Genomic DNA, 20,526 nt, shown 5'->3' with positions numbered 1-20,526 from the left:
GGTTGGTTCGAATCCCAGTGTCCCATATGGTCCCCCCCAGGAGCTATTTCTGAGCAGACAGCCAGGAGTAACACCTGAGCAACGCTGGGTGTGGCCCAAAAACAAAACAACAACAAAAAATTAGGCTTTGGTTTTAGATAAAATGGAAAGGGCTTCTGGGGATCAGCCCAGGAGAGAATATATAGATAATGCTGGCATACTTCTGTAACCCATTCTTCCTAATATTCTGTTTCCCTGATCTCTTTCTCTATAAAAATACACTTACTGGGGGCCAGAGAGATAGCATGGAGGTAGTGTGTTTGCCTTACATGCAGAAGGATGGTGGTGGTTCGAATCCTGGCATCCCAGATGGTCCCCTGAGACTGCCAGGAGCGATTTCTGAGCGTAGAGCCAGGAGTAACCCAAAAACAAAACAAAACAAAAATACACTTCCTAGGGGCCGGAGGGATATAGCACAGTGGTAGGACATTTGCCTTGCACAGCTGACCAGAATGGACCTGGGTTTGATCCCTGGCATCTCATATGGTCCCCCAAGCCAGGTGCAATTTCTGAGCGCATAGCCAGAACTGACCCTGAGCATCACCGGGTGTGGCCCAAAAACCAAAGAAACAAACAAACAAAAAACCCAAAAAATAAACAAACAAAAACAAAAAACCAACAACAACAAAAAAATCAATAACAAAAAACACTTCCTGGAGTTCCTGGAGTCAGGAAGTATACTCAAAAATACACTTGCAGGGGCCGGACTCAAACCAAAAAAAAAAAAAAAAAAAATACACTTGCAGGGATGATGCGGTAGTGCTAGAGGTAAGGTGTTTGCCTTGCCAGCGCTAGCCTAGGATGGACTGCAGTTCTATCCCTGGCATTCCATATAGTCCCCCAAGCCAGGAGCGACTTCTGAGCGTAGCCAGGAGTAACTCCTGAATGTCACAGGGTGTGGCCCAAAACAAAACAAAAAATACACTTGCCTTGTGTATGTAAGACCATGGGTGTAATTCCTGTACCTGGCACTGCATGACCCACCCAGGAGTAGTCACAAAGACTAACTATGTGAACTCCCCAATTTAAAAATTTAAAAATGCTTCATGTTGAGGCTGGAACGATAGCACAGTAGGAGGGAGTTTGCCTTGCACGTGGAAGACCCAGGATGGACCTGGTTTTGATCCCTGGCATCTCATATAGTCCCGAGAGCCTGCCAGAAGCAGGCTCTGAGAGCAGAGCCAGGAGTGGCCACTGAGCACTGCTGGGTGTGGCCCCCAACTCCCTCCCCCCCAAAAAAAAAGCCAACAACTTTATGTGACCCTTCAGATAAGACTTTCCCCTTTTTTTGTTTTGTTTTGTTTTGTTTTGTTTTCTGTATGGTGATGAAATGGTGCTATAGCTCAGTGCTGCTGGGGCCCAGCAGAATCATCCCTGCTAGTGATCAGGGAACTTACCCCAGCATAAAGATGAGCAAGCTGGGGATCAAATTTAGGGCATGGCTCATGTAAGACATATGCACTAGCCCTCTAGCTATCTCTACCATAATTCTTCTAAGTCTCTATAGTTTTTCACATCACTGACTCCAGCTTATTCTTACCTCTCTTATCCTAAAAGGCAAACTCAATCCAAACCTCAAAACAGATACTTCTCTTTGCTTCCACTCAGTTGTGATGGTCAGATTTCTGGAAAAAGCCGCCTATGGTTAGTCATTCCACACTGCTCTGGCTTCTGTCCACCTACAGTTCCATTCACAGCATGATTCTTTGTTGCTAAGGCTGGCAAACACCTGACACAGATGAAGAAGTAGAATTCAGAGCTGAAGAGGGGTGCTCCTGAGACAGATAAGGATTTCCTGGAGGAAGTTTCATCTTTCCCACAGGTAAGGAGAAGTTAGGGTTTGGGGAAACTAGATCTTAACCAGCTCTGCCCCCCACAGTGTGCTCGATGAGAACAGGAAATGAGAGCTGAGGCCTAGCCGGCCTCTATCTCTGGATGCCTCTCTGACCCTTCCCCTTCTTTGGGTCTCAGTCTCTCAGGCAGGACTGACAAAGATACTATCAAAATGGAGGGTGGGTGAGCTGCTCTAGAGTCTGCACGAAATTTGGAATCTTGGCAATTATTTCTTACTCAAAGATACACACACACACACACACACACACACACACACACACACACACACATATATATATAGGTTTTGGTTTTGGGGCCACACCTGCCAGCACTCAGGGGTTACGCCTGGCTGTGCTCTCCTAGCAGGTTCAGGGGATCATATGGGATGCAGAGGATCGAACCTGGGCCTGTCTTGGGTCGACCACTTGCAAAGCAAATCCCCTACCACCATGCTATTGCTCTGCCCCCCTACTCAAAGATTTTTAAAATGAGCACCTGCTGAAGGTACACTGTCCCATATGCAGAACAAACTCATGGAAAGTAAAAAAGTGGGGGCCAGAAAGATAGCATAGAGGTAAAGCATTTGCCTTGCATGCAGAAGGACAGTGGTTTGAATCCCGGCATCCCATATGGTCCCCCGAGCCTGCCAGGAGAGATCGATTTCTGAGCATAGAGCCAGGAGTGACCTTTGAGCACTGCTGGGTGTGACCCCCCCCAAAAAAAAAAGAAAAGTAAAAAAGTGAAATATCTATTGAGAGCCCAGCTGATTTTGGAAGGAATTCATAGTAATACCCAGTCTATCCAGATGTGTGAGTTTTGTTTTGTTTTTTTTTCCGGCCTTCCAAGAGTTACTCAGATAAACCAGGTGCTACCCCCTGTGATTTCGCCCAACAAGGCTGGTGGTCGGATGTAAGTGCTGTGGTATTGGGGCCTACCTAGGCCATACCTGGATGTACTTTGAAGCTCCAGGGGTACCCCCTAGAAATTTTCAGGGGGTCATGTGGTACCTGGCATTGAAAAGCATTCATCTTGGGGCTGGAGCAAGTACAGCAGGGAGGATGTTTGCCTTGCACATAGCCAATCAGGGCTCGATCCCTGCCATCCCTTATGGTCCTCTGAGCCCCCCAGGAGTGATTACTGAGTGCAGAGCCAGGAGTAACTCCTGAGTACTGCCCGGTATGGCCCAACAAACAAAACAAAACAAAACAAAATAAACAAAACAAAAAAAGTCATTCATCCTGAGCCCTATACTACCTCCTGGCCTTAGATGTGATATTTTTTTTCCACTGAGCACATGCTGAAGGCACACCAACCCACCTCAGTTTATAGATGCTGAACAAACACACAGAGAACAAGAAAATGAACTAGCTTACAAACAAGTAAATGTTTGCTCACTTCCATAGATGCAGACACAGAGAAGATGGGAGAGGGGATGACAGATAATAAGTGAGAAGTGAGCAAGTATTGATACGGGTAAAGGGGTCAAGTAATAGACTAGAGGTTTTTTTTTTTTTTTTATTTCTTAGACTAGAGGTTTTTTAATTATTTTTTTATTATTTTTTTGCTTTGGGGGGCCACACCCAGCAATACTTAGGGTTACTCCTGCCTCTACACTCAGGAATGACTCCTGGCCTTATTCAGGGGACCATATGGAGCACTAGGGATCAAACTTGGATAGGCCTTCTGCTAGGTAAGTACCTAATCTGCTGTGCTATCTCTCCAATTAAATCTCTTCTAATTAAATGAAATTTTTTTTGGTTTTGGATTCCTGTTGTATAAATATAAAATAGAAGTTCAAGTTTTGGGGTGAGGCCTTTCTCAGCACAGTGCCTGTAGCCCCTTGTCCGGTGGGTCTGAAGGCACAAGATAACCATGTAGAAATTTACAAGCGGGGCTGGAGAGATAGCATGGAGGTAAGGCATTTGCCTTGCTTTCAGAAGCATGGTGGTTCGAATCTGGCATCCCTTATGGTCTCTGGAGATTGCCAGGAGCGATTTCTGAGCTTAGAGCCAGGAGTAACCCCTGAGCGCTGCCAGGTGTGACCCAAAAACTGGAAGGAAGGAGGGATAGAAGGAAGGCAGGAAGGAGGGAAGGAAGGAAGGAAGGAAGGAAGGAAGGAAGGAAGGAAGGAAGGAAGGAAGGAGAGAGGGAGGGAGGGAGGAAGGAAGGAAGGAAGGAAGGAAGGAAGGAAAGAAGGAGAGAGGGAGAAAGGGAGGAAGGGAGGGAAGGAGGGAGAGAGGGAGGGAGGAGGAGGAAGGAAGGAAGGAAGGAGGGAGGGAGGGAGGGAGGGAGGGACGGAGGGAGAGAGGGAGGGAGGGAGGAAGGAAGGAAGGAAGGAAGGAAGAAAGAAAGGAAGGAAGAAAGAAAAGAAAGAAGAAAGAAAAAAAGAAAGAAAGAAAGAAGAAAAAGAAAGAAAGAAAGAAAGAAAGAAAGAAAAGAAAGAAAGAAAAGAAGAAGAAAGAAAGAAAGAAAGAAAGAAAGAAAATAAAGAAAGAAGAAAGAAACGAAGAAAGAAAGAAGAAAGAAATAAAAATAAAGAAAGAGATAGAAAGAAAGAAAGAAACAAAAAAGTGAGAAAGAAAGAAAGAAAGAAAGAAAGAGAAAGAAAGAGAAAAAGAAGAAAGAAAGAAAGAGAGAAGAAAGAAAGAAAGAAAGAAAGAAAGAAAAAGAAAGAAAGAAAGAAAGAAGAAAGAAAGAAAGAAGAAAAAAGAAGAAAGAAAGAAAGAAAGAAAGAAAGAAAGAAAGAAAGAAAGAAAGAAGAAGAAAAGAAAGAAAGAAAGAAAGAAAGAAAGAAAGAAAGAAAGAAGAAAGAAAGAAGAAGAAAGAAAGAAAGAAAGAAAGAGAAAAATTCACAATCAGATAAAGTTTCAGGAGTCAACCAGCTTTATTACACAGCCCTAACCACCATGTGAATTTCTCCACATGGCTTCTATGCTAAGCACTTTTTTTTTGTTTTTTGTTTGTTTGTTTGTTTGTTTTTTGGTCACACCCGGCAGTGCTCAGGGGTTACTCCTGGCTGTCTGCTCAGAAATAGCTCCTGGCAGGCACTGGGGACCATATGGGACACCGGGATTCGAACCAACCACCTTTGGTCCTGGATCGGCTGCTTGCAAGGCAAACACCACTGTGCTATCTCTCCGGGCCCTATGCTAAGCTTTTTTAAGCAGCCTCCTTCTTGCTGCCCTCCATGATCCTTTGCTTCTTTTCTTTTTCTTTCTCCTTCCCCTCAGGACACTTTTATTCCAAATCTCAATGGGTGCATGGGTGGTTCAATGGTAGAATTCTAGCCTGCCAAACCTCAGACCCTTCTCAAGTTGTGGGTGGATCTGACCATCCAGATGGGATAAAGAGAAAGTTGGGGGAGGAGATACCCCCAGCTTATTCCTGGCTCTGCATTCAGGGATTACTCCTGGAGAGGCTCGGGTGACCCTGTATACTGGGGTTTGTGACTCGACCTCAAGTTGGCTGCATGCAAGGCAAGCTTGCCATACTAGCTCTTCTAACACCTAGTCTTCCATTAAAAAGTACCCATAAGAGGCCGGGTAGGTGGCGCTGGAGGTAAGGTGTCTGCCTTGCAAGCGCTAGCCAAGGAAGGACCGCGGTTCGATCCCCCGGCGTCCCATATGGTCCCCCCAAGCCAGGGGCGATTTCTGAACACATAGCCAGGAGTAACCCCTGAGCGTCAAACGGGTGTGGCCCAAAAACCAAAAAAAAAAAAAAAAAAAAAAGTACCCATAAAAAAGTACCCATAATATATCAGAAACCTTCTGAATGGCAAAATTCTTCTATATTGACAGCAAAACCCAGACAAGGCTCTTTATATGTAGTTTTGTGGAGGGAACAACACCCAGCAGTGCTCAGAGACTTCCTGGCAGTGTTTGAGGATCAGGCAGTGCTAGGAGAAGAACCCAGCCTCCTTCATGGAAAACATGAAGTAAAAGAAGACTTTTAAAATTCCTCTTAAAACCTTCAAAAAGTGACATTCACTGGTAATTTTTTTTCTCATTGGTCTCCATTTTAAAAACCGTGCGTGGGGGCTAGTACCATATATATTTAAAATAAAAATGAGAGGATGGACTCTCAGGCTGGGAAGAGACCAGTATTCTTTTCCTATTTGTTTACTCTCAGCGGCCTCTTGGCCTCTTCCTTCGTTCATTGTGTAACTGTGGTTGCTACCATACTAGGTTTCTGATTAGTTCCCACTCAAATGCATTTCCCTATATGGAACAGCAGGGAGTCATTTTGCAGACTCCAGAAGGCTAAATCACAGACCAAAGTGGTGTCCAGGATTCAGCACCCCCCTCCCGACTATTTCTAATGACATAAAAGGAACATGCATATCTCCTTTGAATATTGTAGATATATTCCCTCAACTGCTACAACTATTATTGAATATCCCTGTAAATGGTGACAATTGTGTCCACTGTCTTAAGTTGGATTGTTTATTTTCCCCACTTTTTATCTTTTCTTCTCTTTGTGAACTGTTCAATAAGAAATTTTGGTGAAATAGTCCCTCAGTTTAATGCTTATGTTTGAACCAAGTCACGGGAATTGTTGGACTTGTTTTTGCGGCCCCCATATGTGCTAACGCCACATGGCATTATTCCTTGTTGGCATAGGCACATTAAAATGGAAAATACTATACATACAAATAAGTTCTTATCTAATAGAAATAGGAACACACACAAATCTTGTAGTGCAATAGGACCTTACACCCTGAACATTGACATGATGACCTGGCACAGGCCTCAGAAGAATGGGCATTCTCCATTCACCCCTGAACCAGGGAAACCATCTATGAAACATCCAAAGTTGTCTGTGACATCACCTGGAAGCAATCCTCTACCAGGGAAGACCCTACTGCTGCTCTGACATTGATCTACTCAAAAGAGTCTTCCCTTAACACTGAGAAGACTTAAACAACAGCAACGACCTGCTTACTGGACAGGGCTTTCTGCATTGCCCTTTAATTGTGAGTTGAAATTAGAGGACGCTCCCCACCATCCTGACTTTAATGTAGGATATACAGATTCCAGGATCTTCAATAAAGAAACATGATACCAACAACAGAGACTGTGTGAAAAATAAAACTGTATTGGCACTACAGACAATGACATGGATGGGACAAACTAGTTTGCCTGGAGCCTAGAGTTGGTCTTATGCCAGAAAACTTCAGATGTAGGATCTCCTTGTATTTAGGCCAAGGCTTTTCCTTTCCATGTCCCCCCATACTTTGGTGGGTCTATGCAAATGATAATTGCCACTCTAACACCGTTTTTGCTGTGCTCCTTTGACTCTAAATCTTAAAAAAAAAACCACTTAAACTTTTTTTTTTTTTTTTTTTTTGGTTTTTGGGCCACATCCGGCGGTGCTCAGGGGTTACTCCTGGCTGTCTGCTCAGAAATAGCTCCTGGCAGGCACAGGGGACCATATGGGACACCGGGATTCGAACCAACCACCTTTGGTCCTGGATCTGCTGCTTGCAAGGCAAACACCGCTGTGCTATCTCTCCAGGCCCTTAAACTTTTGAGTTTAACTTAAACTAATATGTATGTGCATGGAAATGTAAAAAACTACTATGCCTTCAAGTTTAAGGAGTTACATAAATTTTATGGCTTTAGATTGCTTTGTGTACCGCTAAGAAATGTTATAATGTACTACAATCTGGGGTCTTGAGGGACAAAGTAATTGTACGTGGGTTCTGTTTTATTTTTCTTAATGTTCTTTGATTGTAAGTTCAAAATTAAGGTGTCAATAGGGGGATTTCTTCTGAGAACTCTGTTTTTGGGTGATTGTCCTTCCACTGTAACTTTACCTTGTCCTCTTTCTTTGCATCTTTGTTCACATAATTAAAAAAAAAAAAAAAAACCTTCAAAAAGTGCTGGAGATTCTCCAGTAAGCTGGTGGAGTGGTAGCACAGCAGTAAGGTATTTGCCTTACACGTGGCTGACCCAAGTCGGACACAGGTTAGATCCCCGGCATCCCATATGGTCCCTTGAGCCTGTCAAGAGTGATTTCTTTTTTTTTTTTTTTTTGGTTTTTGGGCCACACCCGGTGACGCTCAGGGGTTACTCCTGGCTATGCGCTCAGAAGTCGCTCCTGGCTTGGGGGACCATATGGGACGCCGGGGGATCGAACCGCGGTCCGTCCAAGGCTAGCGCAGGTAAGGCAGGCACCTTACCTCCAGCGCCACCGCCCGGCCCAAGAGTGATTTCTGAGTGCAGAGCCAGGAGTAACCCCTGAGCACTTCTGGGTGTGGCCCCCAAAATAAAATAAAATAAAAAGTGCTGGAGAGAAAAAGAATACAGGAAACAGGTATTGCATGGCCACAATGACTGACTTCATAGTTCAAATCCTTCATATGCACCTGTATAGGAGAATCAGGGATTCTTCTGATTATAGAACCAGGCATAGCCCTGAACTCTACAGAACGTGATCCTCACCGCGGTTTGATCCCCCAGCGTCCCATATGGTCCCCCCAAGCCAGGGGCCATTTCTGAGCGCTTAGCCAGGAGTAACCCCTGAGCCCGGAAAAAAAAATAAAAACAGAATGTGGTCCTCAAACTAAGACAATAGTGACATTTTGGGGAGGGTTGGAGAATAGGCTAAGCAGACGAAGTATATACTTGGCAGGCAGGAGGCCAAGGTTTACTCTTGGCACTTCATGGTTCCCCAAACTCTGCTGGTAGTAACCCTGACCACCAAGTTAGGAGTAACCCCCAATCATCACCAGGTGAACTCCCCAAATAAAAATGCATATTAGTATGCAAAATTCTAGAAAGTGACAGAAAGGAAGCCAGGGCAGAGGGAGAGAGGAAAAGATTTACAAAGGGCACAAAAACTCCTACTGCTCGTTACTTCACCTTTGGGGAGATGGTTTCGTAGGTATTACATATGACAAAATTATAAAATGGTTTACTTTATTTTAAAATATTGCATTTTTATTTATTTATTTATTTATGTTTGTTTTTTGGATCACACCCAGCAGTGCTCAGGGGTTCCTCCTGGCTCTACACTCAGAAATCGCTCCTGGCAGCCTTGGGGGACCATATGGGATGCCGGGATTCGAACCATCGTCCTTCCACATGCAAGGCAAATGCCTTGCCTCCATGCTATCTCTCCGGCCCCCTAAAATATTGTATTTTTTATTTTTATTTTTGGGTTACCCCTAATGCTTTAGGGTTCTCTATTTAGAGATCACTCCTGGCAGGGTTCAGGGGACTATATATGGTGTCAGGGTTTGAACCCTGATTAGCTGTGTTCAAAGTAACAACCTTACTCTCTGTAATGGGGACTACTAGGACCATTTAAAAAGTGTTCAGGGGCTGCTAGGGCCTCACACATGATGCTTGGGGGCCTCCAAGATTAGACCTGGAGGTGTATAGGGCCATATAGTACCAGGGATCTAACTAAGGTCCTGTACATGCAAGGCATGCATGACCCCTAATCCCTGTACTATATCCCCAGCATTTAATGTAGATGCTTTTTAAATTTTGTTTTGTTTTTGGACACACATAGCAGTGCTTAATGGTTACTTCTGGTTCTCCACTCAGAAATTACTCCTGTAGGCTAGGGGACCATATGGGATGCTGAGGATTAAACCTGGGTGGTCACATGCAAGGCAAGTGCCCTACCCATGCACTGTACTATTGCTTCAGCCCCTGCAGATGCTTTTATTGTATTTTGTTTTTTGGTGGGGAGGGCCACACCTGGTGACACTCAGGGCTTACTCCTGGCTAGGTGCTCAGAAGTCACTCCTGGCTTGGGGGACCAAATGGGATGCCAGGGGATCAAACTGCGGTCTGTCCTAGGTCAGCCACATGCAAGGCATACGCCCTACTGCTGTGCCACTGCTCCAGCCTCTCCAGATGTTTTTGAACATAAAGAACAGAACAGTCAACTTGAAGTGGCATAAGCACATTAATTAATTAATGTGGAAGGCCAGAGGATACAGCTATAGTTTGATCTTAGTCCCATATAGTATATTTTGCTCTATCATGGCTTAAACTCAGTCATTGGAGTGCAAGGCATGTGCCTTAATACCTGTACTATCTCTCTGGCCCAAAGGAATGTATTTAAAGATAGAACTAACTCATACAATCTCTGAGGATAAAGACCTGGGCTTTGAGGTTAGATAGTCAGGAACTACATCCCAGTGTGACTCTAGGCCTGTTATCAGCAGAGCCAGCTTTTTGCCTGCACTGGGCACAGCCAAGAGTGTCCCTACTCTGATGACTGTCATTGTAGCTATCACATTTCATGACTCTCATGCCTAGAGCACCTTGGCTTTTGCGCTGTCCCTGAGGTCCTCTTCCTCCTGTGGCTCTCTGCTGATTCAGCAGCTGCACCTACTGGAAGCACCAAGACACCACACCTGGAATCAATCCCAGGGATCTAGAAAGAAGAATCTAGCCTCTAATACAGGGGTGACGAACAAGTTCAACACAAAGACCCAAAATTTTAAACTGTGGGAGTCAGAGAACCACACCACGCAGTGACCTGCCAAAACAGACAAACACTCACACAAAAGCATATAATTTTAACAATAATTTATTAAACACATATTGCATTTTGCCATTTTGAGTGAGGGTAAAAATCCTGGAGTGATGGTGAGGGTGTGCTGCGTCCTCCACACTAAGAACTAATGGCAAGATGTGACACAACATGTGACACACGGGTCCCCCCCGCTGGTGTGGGACTATGCGCTTGGAGATCTCTCCTCAGAGGTCCCTCCTCAGAAGCAGCATAACAAAATCCAAACTTGGCAAAGAGCCACAGTATACAAAATAATGATAAGAGGTAAAGAGCTGCATTCATTTTGGCTGAGAGCCGCGTGTTCGCCCTCCCTGCTCTAATAGTAAATTGGAGAGGAAGAACTCATATAGAAAAATTGTTGGGGCCGGAATGATAGTACAGCAGGTGGGCATCTGCCTTGCATGTGCCTGACACAGATTTAATCTCTAGTACCCCATATGGTCCTCTGAGTCTGTCAGGAGTAATTCCTAAGTGTAGAGCCAGGAGTAACCCCAAGTATGGCTGGGTGTAGATAACCCCACTTCCACCACCACCAAAAAAGAGAAAATTGTCTTGGCCTGCAGAGGATAGATTTTCAAAAGTCAAAAGTATTGGTGAGGGCCCGGAGAGATGGCACAGCGGTGTTTGCCTTGCAAGCAGCTGATCCAGGACCAAAGGTGGTTGGTTCGAATCCCGGTGTCCCATATGGTCCCCCGTGCCTGCCAGGAGCTATTTCTGAGCACACAGCCAGGAGTAACCCCTGAGCACCACTGGGTGTGACCCAAAAAAACCAAAAAAAAAAAAAAAAAAAGTATTGGTGACCGAAGCATTAAAAAGTTCTACTCGGGAGCCGGAGAGATAGCATGGAGGTAAAGCATTTGCCTTGCATGCAGAAGGACAGTTGTTCGAATCCAGGCATCCCATATGGTCCCCCAAGCCTGCCAGGGGTGATTTCTGAGCGTAGAGCCAGGAGTGAGCACTGCCGGGTGTGACTCAAAAACAAAAACAAAATGAAAAAGAAAAGAAGGGGCCGGGCGGTGGCGCTAAAGGTAAAGTGCCTGCCTTGCCTGCGCTAGCCTTGGACGGACCGCGGTTCGATCCCCCGGTGTCCCATATGGTCCCCCAAGCCAGGAGCAACTTCTGAGCGCATAGCCAGGAGTAACCCCTGAGCGTTACCGGGTGTGGCCCAAAAACCAAAAAAAAAAAAAGAAAAGAAAAGAAAAGAAAGAAAGAGGGGCCAGAGAGATAGCATGGAGGTAAGGTAAGGCGTTTGCCTTTCATGCAGGAGATCATCGGTTCGAATCCCGGCATCCCATATGGTCCCCTGTGCCTGCCAGGAGCAATTTCTGAGTATGGAGCCAGGAATAACCCCTGAGCACTGCTGGGTGTGACCCCAAACCCCCAAAAAACAAAAAAAAAAAAAAAAAAAAAAAGAAAAGAAAACAAAAGAAAGAAAGAAAGAAAGAAAGAAATTGCTCCTGGTAGGCTCAGGGGACCATATGGGATACCAGGGAATCGAATCACGGTCCATCGTAGGTCAGCATGTGCAAAGCAAATGCTCTACCACTTGCACCATTGTTCCAACCCCAAATATGTTTTGTTTTGTTTTGATTTTAATTTTTTAGGCTATACCTGTCAGTGTTCAGTGCTTACTTCTTTTTTTTTTTTTTTTTTTTTTTTTTTTTTTTTTTTTTTATTTTTATTTTTAATTATGAGAACAAGGGTGCAAAGAAAGAGTTACCGTGGAAGGACAATCACCCATAACATAATTCTCAAAAGTCCCCTTGCTGATATCTTAACTTTGAAATTTCAGCCAAAGAAAATTAAGACAAATAAGACAGAATTCATGTACAATTACTTTGTCCCTCAAGTCCCCAGATTGTAACACATTATAATATTTCTTAACTGTACACAAGGTAATTTAAAGCAATAAAACTTATGTAACCCCTTAAACATTACAGGCATAGTATTTTCTTACATTTCCATATACATGCATATTGGCTTAAGTTACCCTCAAATTTTAAGTGAGTTCTTTTTAAGGATTAGAGTCAAAGGAGCACAGTAAAAATGGTGTTAGAGTGGCAATTGTTGTTTGCATAGGCCCACCAAAATATGAGGGACATGGAAAGAAATAACCTTGGCCTAAGTACAAAGAGACCAGACCCCTGAAGTTTCCTGGCACAAGACCAAGTCTAGGCTCCAGGCAAGCTAGATCGTCCAATCCAATACATTGTCTGTAATGCCAACACACTTTTATTTTTCACACAGTCTCTGTGTGATTCTGTATTAAAGTTCCTGGAATCTGCATATCTTACATTGAAGTCAGGATGTGGAACATCCTCTCCTTTCACCTCACAATCATAGGGCAATGCAGGGAGCCCTGTCCTGTAAGCAGGTCGTTGTTGTTGTTAAGTCTTCTCATTGTTAAGGGAAGTCTCTCTTGAGCAGGTCGAAGTCTGAGCAGTGTAGGTCTTCCGTGGTAAAGGATTACTTCCAGGTGATGTTATAGACCAGCCTGGATGTTTCGTAGATGGCTTCCCTGGTTCAGGGGAGGATGGATTATGCTCTTTCTTCTGAGGTCTGTGCCAGGTCGTTATGTCAATGTTCAGGGGGTAAGGTCCCTTTGCACTACAAGATTTGTGTGTTCCAAAATCTATTAGGTAGGATCTTATTTGTATGTATAGTATTTTCCCATTTTGATGTGCCTATGCAAATAAGAAGCAATGCCACGTGGTGTTATTGGCGCATATGGGGGCCATAAGAACAATTCCAATGATTCCCATGACATGGTTCAATCATAAGCATTAAACTGGGGGACTCTTCCACCAAAATTCCTTATTAAGCAGCTCAAAAAGAGAAGATAAAAAGTAGTTAGAATCGTCACTGTATAAGACAACATTTAGTAAGAATCATAGCTGTCAGAGAAAAAATACAACATATTCTAAAGAATATGTGTCCATTTTATGTATCTTGAAATGGTTTGGGGTTGTCACACAAAATGCACAGCTTTGGACTGTGATTAGGATTGTACACTACTGAATTAAAGAGAGTAATGTAGGTTAGTATTATTTCAGAGGGGGTTAGAGAGTTAAGGAGTAAAAAAGAAATTTGTAGGGGTGTGGTAAAGGGCAGAATACAAAATGAACATTCTGTATACGCAAAACATAACTTAAGAATAAGGAATATTCTGAATACACGAAGGACGCGCGGGGGCGTAAGCCCCCGCGCGGTTCTGCAGATTTTGGATGCCTAGGGAGGAATTTCTCACCCCCTCCCCCCAGGGCCGGATTAACCAGGCGTGGCCCTGAAGACCCGCCTGGTGTGGGGGAAGTCATGCTCGCCTGGACTAAGTGGTCAGCCCAGGGGTCCGGTGGCTAGCTGTCCTGCCCAGAGCCCCAACATACCAGTCAAAGGAACCCAGAAATCCTGGCATGCGGAGTGTTCTGGCCCAGCCGTGCCTCTGCAGATTTTGGATGCCTAGGGAGGAATTTCTCACCCCCTCCCCCCAGGGCCGGATTAACCAGGCGTGGCCCTGAAGACCCGCCTGGTGTGGGGGAAGTCATGCTCGCCTGGACTAAGTGGTCAGCCCAGGGGTCCGGTGGCTAGCTGTCCTGCCCAGAGCCCCCAACATACCAGTCAAAGGAACCCAGAAATCCTGGCATGCGGAGTGTTCTGGCCCCAGCCGTGCCTCTGCAGATTTTGGATGCCTAGGGAGGAATTTCTCACCCCCTCCCCCCAGGGCCGGATTAACCAGGCGTGGCCCTGAAGACCCGCCTGGTGTGGGGGAAGTCATGCTCGCCTGGACTAAGTGGTCAGCCCAGGGGTCCGGTGGCTAGCTGTCCTGCCCAGAGCCCCCAACATACCAGTCAAAGGAACCCAGAAATCCTGGCATGCGGAGTGTTCTGGCCCCAGCCGTGCCTCTGCAGATTTTGGATGCCTAGGGAGGAATTTCTCACCCCTCCCCAGGGCCGGATTAATTTTTTTTTTTTTTTTTTTTTTGGTTTTTTTTTTTTTTTTTTTTTAATTTTTTTTTAATTTTTTTTTTTTTTTGGTTTTTGGGCCACACCCGGTGACGCTCAGGGGTTACTCCTGGCTATGCGCTCAGAAGTCGCTCCTGGCTTGGGGGACCATATGGGACGCCGGGGGATCGAACCGTGGACCGTCCTAGGGTAGCGCAGGTAAGGCAGGCACCTTACCTTTAGCGCCACCGCCCGGCCCCCAGTGCTTACTTCTTGCTCTTTATTTGGGGATCAGTCCTGGAAGGATTCAGGTGATCATATGAGAGGCCATGAATCAAATCAAATCAGCTGTGTACAAGACAAGCTCCCTACCCACTGTACTATCACACTGACCCTGATGCCAAAACAGTAGGTTTAAATGTTGGTTAAACAGTAAACCTGCATTTAGACTGAAAATAAAATTTGGGTTGGAATAGTAAGATGCAATAATATAAGCTATGAGTTGAGAGTTGTCCAACCTGGGTAATGTACATAGAGTTTATTATTCTCTTTACTTGGGGATGTTTGAGGCCTTCCATAGCAAAATATTCGCAAGCCATAAAACAATGCACTTCATGGTTTGGAGAAGGGCACCACTAATCCCAGCTTGTACCCAGTCATATATGTCACAATATGTGCCTAAAATAGTCAAAAGCAGAAGGGGCCAGAGCAGTGGCACAAGTGGTAGGACATTTGTCTTGCACACGCTAACGTAGGACAGACCTTTCGATCCCCCAAAGTCCCATATGGTCCCTCAAGCCAGGAGCGATTTCTGAGCATATAGCCAGGAGTAACTCCTGAGTGTCACTGGATGTGGCCCAAGAACAACAATAAAAACAAACTAACAAACAGAAAAGGGGATAAAGCTGAAGAGATAGGACAAAGAATAAAGCACTTGTCTCACAATGCAGTCAAAAGGGGAATGAGCAATAAAACTTGACTAAGTTTGCCCTACATACAGTCCCCTCCCTCCCAGGAGATTCACAATGCATGAGTAACAACTCTTCTGAATTTACCTGGAATAAAATTATGTGGTAAGAATGAGATTGCTTTTGGTAATTTGAGAATTCATTGAATTTCTAATGGCCTTTGTTGATACCTGGCAGTATGCCCTGTCTTAGTTGGGAATCTCCCAGAAGCAAACCCTGAAACAAAGATTTGAATGTGAGTTTTATTTGACAGGTGATCCCAGGAACACCTGTAGAGGAGCAGGGAAATGAAGCAAGGAAACCTATAGAGAGCATTGTAAGCTCCCTCTGTGGGCAATAGCACTAGATTCCAGAAGGGACATCTGAGACCATCATGGAACATAGTCCTCAGGATTTTCCCACCTCCCAGCTCAGCTCCAAGGGCTAATGCACCTGCCTTGAATGCTGAGGACAGGGTTCCACCCTTAGCACTGGATAGTCCCCAGGACACTGCCAAAGACAATGCACAAAAGGCCAAAGTAACCCCTGAACATCACTGGGTTTTATTGAATAATAAAACAACAGCAAAAAAAGTAATATCAGCCCAATCAAAGGTCCTTAATATTTTCCCAAAGTTATAATTTGGGGGGTGAAGGTTTTCTTTTTTTTTTGTTTTGTTTTGTTTTTGGGCCACACCCGGCGGTGCTCAGGGGTTACTCCTGGCTATCTGCTCAGGAATAGCTCCTGGCATGCACGGGGGGACCATATGGGAGGCAGGAATTTGAACCAACCACCTTTGGTCCTGGGAGGGCTGCCAGCAAGGCAAACGCCACTGTGCTATCTCTCCGGCCCCAGGTGAAGGTTTTCTGAAGTAGTACTCAGGCTGTGAAAAGGTCACTTCAGGGAATAATTGGCCAAACTGTGCGGGCCTGACAATGCAATGCTCTAGCCTGGTGAGGAGTGCTGCTGAGGCCACCAAAGAGCACATCTGGTAGAAGTACGCCAGGCAACTACTCCCTGGCCTGCCAAAGTTTTACCTAACAAATTTTGTAACTTTGAGCTTTTTTTTCAAAGTTTTTTCTAATACATTTTTTGGGAGTTTTGAGTCACATCTGGCGGTGCTCAAGGGTTACTTCTGGCTTTGTGCTAAAAAAAATTGCTCCTGGCAGGTTCAGGGGACCATTTGGGATGCCCAGAGCTAACCCAGGTTCATCTCAGGTTGGCCGCGTGCAAGGCAAATGCCCTCCTGCTGTGCTATTGCTCTGGCCCTCTAATACATTTTGTAACTTGAGCTCTATGTTTTCTAAGACTAATAATCAATTTTAATTAATTTTTGTAATTTTTGTGTATAATGTGGGGTAAAGTTTGTTCATCACAGTAATATTTATTGTGTATTTTTTATTCTTTGGGCCATGTGACTTAGTTTTTTTGGTTTCTTTTGGGGGGGGGTTTGGTTTTCGAGTCACATCCGGCAGCACGCAGGGGTCACTCCTGGCTCAACACTCAGAAATCGCTCCTGGCAGGGTTGGGGGACCATATGGGATGCCAGTATTCGAACCACCGACCTTCTGCGTGAAAGGCAAACGCCCCTACCTCCATGCTATCTCTGATGACAATTCTTTGAAATATATATTGTCATGCCATTTTTTGGTTTGTTTTGATTTTGATTTGGTTGTGCCTAGAGCTTACTCCCCTGCTTTGTGCTCAAGAATCACTTCTGTTGGAGTTTAGGGGATCATTTGGGGTGCCAGAGATTGAACCCGTGTTTGACTGATACTTGCAAGGGAAAGGACTCTACTCACTGTACTATCCCTTCAACTTTGTTATGCTCCTCCCTTTTTTTTGGTTTTTGGGCCACACTGTGTGGCACTCAGGGAATTACTTAGTAGTGATCAAGTAGGGTACCTTACGCACTGTGCTATTATTCCACCCCACATACCCAGAGAAGTTCAGAGTTAACTCCTTACTATACATTCAGAATTACTCCTGGTGGTGCTGGGGAGTATGCCATGTATTTTTGATCAGCATTCTTTCCTCTTAGTTTACTTCGCTCAGAAATCGTTCTGGTTTGAGGACCATATAGGATGCCGGGGATTTAACCCAATCAGTCTCGGTCAGCCATGTGCAAGGCATATGCCCTACCACTGAGCTATTGATTTGGCCCCTTGGAGGCACTTTGAGTAAGTACTCAGGGCAAAAAAAAAAAAAAAAAAAAAAAAAAAGTACTCAGGGCTTACTTCTGGCTTTGTACTCAGAATCACTCCTGGAAGTGCTTAATAAACCATATGGGGTGTCGGGGGCTGAACCTGAGTTGGCCATGTACAAGACAAGTATCCTACCCACCGCTATCACTCTGGCAGTGATGGTTTGTAGTTTCTTTGGTAGCAAACAAGCAGACTTAATACAGTTTCTTTGGAGGCAAACAAGAAGACTTAATAAAAAATTTGTTGTTATGGGGCCGGGAAGGTGGCGCTAGAGATAAGGTGTCTGCCTTGTAAGCGCTAGCCAAGGAACGGACCGGGGTTCGATCCCCCGGCGTCCCATATGGTTCCCCCAAGCCAGGGGCAATTTCTGAGCGCTTAGCCAGGAGTATCCCCTGAGCGTCAAACGGGTGTGGCCCAAAAACCAAAAAAAAAAAAAAAAAATTAAAAAAAAAAAAAAAATTTTGTTGTTTTGTTTTTGGATACGTGATGGTGCTCAGGGGTTACTCCTGGCTCTGCACTCAGGAGTCACTCTTGGACAGCTCAGAGGACCTCTGGGATGCTGAGGATCAAAACCTGGCATTGCTGCAAGCAAGACTGGAACCCTACCCATTGTACTATCGCTCCATCCCCAGACTCCAAGAGTTAGACTGGCTTTCTTGACTGAGGGCTGAAACAATGCCCAACCATTGACAGGCCTCCATCTTTCTTTTTGTAGCCTGGGAGCTACTCCTGATGCTGTATTGTGAAGACCATCTAACCCCAGCTTCCACATGCAAAACATACTCTCCAGTTATCTTAGTCATCTCTACAGCCCAGAGGGCCCTTTATTTTTTTTAAATTTTTATTTTTATTATTATTATTATTTTTGGTTTTTGAGTCACACCTGGCAGTGCTCAGGGATTACTCCTGGCTCCATACTCAGAAATCACTCCTGGCAGGCACGGAGGACCATATGGGATGCCGGGATTTGAATCAATGACCTTCTGCATGAAAGGCAAACGCCTTACCTCCATGCTATCTCTCCGGCCCCTAAATTTTAATTAATTTTTTTTAATTTTTAATTGAATCACAGTTACAAAGTTGTTTGTGATTGAGTTTCAGTCATACAATATTCCAACACCCTTCATCTGTGCACATTTCCTGCCACCAATGTCTCCAGTTTTCCTATTCTCACTCAACCCTACTTCTATGGCAGACATTTTTATTCTCTCTCTTTCTCTTATATCCTTTTTTTCTTTTTGGCCCTGTGGTTTGCAATACTGTTACTGAAAAGATGTATCATTTTTCATCCTTTCTGCACTATTTCCAACTACCTTGTAGAGTGGTTCCTTCAGAGCCCTGTTTCTTTCTCTAACAACCACCTGCATCAGAGCCACCTGGGGTTACCTATTATTAACATGCTGCTTTTCTGGGCTGCAGAGTTCAGAAGACAAGTATGTGTGCTTTGCATGCAGGAGACCTAGGCTACCCCTTGCACTAGATGGTCCCTCAAGGACCTATGAGTGCTATCCCCTGAGTGGCGTACATTTTCCTAAACAAAGCCTGTGTGCCCTTGAAAAAGAATAAAAAATAAAAACAGGAACAGTTTTCTGCTGCTTCTTCTTAACTATGGAAAATGAGGCCACCCAAAAGGAAAATGACTTTGTTTGTATGCGGGTCACCTGGGTAGATATCATATAGTCCCCTGAGGACCACTAGGAATAATTTCTGAGTGCAGAGGTAGGAGGGATTCCCCTCCCCCCCCAACAAAACAAAATAACAACAAAGCCCAGAAAAGCCTGGGGTGGGAACAGAGGGAAAGAGGAGCCAGAGTGAGTGTAACTTCGATTCCTGTGAGCCCCCTGTCTATCTCCCAATGACTTCCATCATCTGGAGGAGAAAACCCCCCTACTGGCCCCAGCAGGAGCCTGTGGAGGGAGCTTGTGGGGAGGAGACTTTCTATTAATGTGTCCTCTGAGAGCTAAGATTACCACCCTCACCTGCCAGGGCTGCTCAATAGAGCCACACACATCTCAGGTCTCCCAGCCTCAGCAAAGGCCAGCAGCACAGTCACCCTCTGTTAAAGAGGCAACCTGGGAGCTACAGATAGCAGGGCACGTAGAGTGTTTGCCTTGCACACTCTCTCTAGGCTCTCTCTATGGTTCACCCTATCACCAGGTGTAAGCCTCCCCCCCAACACAAGAGGCTGCTTATCCGGAGGGTGGGCTATGTACTTCCATCTCCAGCTCCTATGAGAACCCTTCTTTTGAATGAACACAGCAGGGTTAGGGAGAAGAGTCAGAAAAGACCAGAAGCCCAGGCAGAGCCTGATGTAATGGGGGAGAGCCAAAGAGAGGTTAGGAGCATAGTGTCAAGAGAATACTACACAGAACTTCTTCAATCTCTAGTTCCCCTCCGTGGCCAGGCAAGGACTGCAGGGGCCAAAGGCAAGGGTGTAGGCAGGGCATGTGAGGGAGAGAAGTTGCCAAGTCCTGGGAACAGACATCTATCCCATCTGGCAGTTCCTCTAGGCTTCCCCTTGGAGGCAGATACAGCTTTGCTCAAGGTCAGATACTTTGGGCCCAGAGAGTGACCCTATCCACCAGGTACTTAGCACTGTGTTGTGCTTTCAGCAGTGCATGCCTGTGTGTGTGTGTGTGTGTGTGTGTGTGTGTGCCACATACTCAGGAATTACTCCAGGTGGGGCTCAGTGTGCTGGGAATTGAACCTGGGTCTTTCTCATACTATCTCTCTAGCATCACATCAATGCCTCTTAATTCTATTATTAGATTTTTGTTCTGAAGTTACACCTGCCTGTGTTCAGGGCTACCTTCTGCACTGCTGTTGTGGAGGGGCTCAAGCCCAGCAGTGCTAGGGTACCATGACATAATGCCAAGGAAGAAAGCAGGACTTTGAAATGTGAAGCATTCGCTCCAGCCTGTTGACTTATCTCATTTCCGTGGTCCTTAATATCGTTACTTTTTTTTTTTTTTTAAAGTACTGGGGATTGGGGCCGGGCGGTGGCGCTCGAGGTAAGGTGCCTGCCTTACC

This window comes from Suncus etruscus, chromosome 1 (assembly GCF_024139225.1).
Source record: "Suncus etruscus isolate mSunEtr1 chromosome 1, mSunEtr1.pri.cur, whole genome shotgun sequence".
Taxonomy (NCBI): domain Eukaryota; kingdom Metazoa; phylum Chordata; class Mammalia; order Eulipotyphla; family Soricidae; genus Suncus; species Suncus etruscus.
This window is presented reverse-complemented; position numbering follows the sequence as displayed.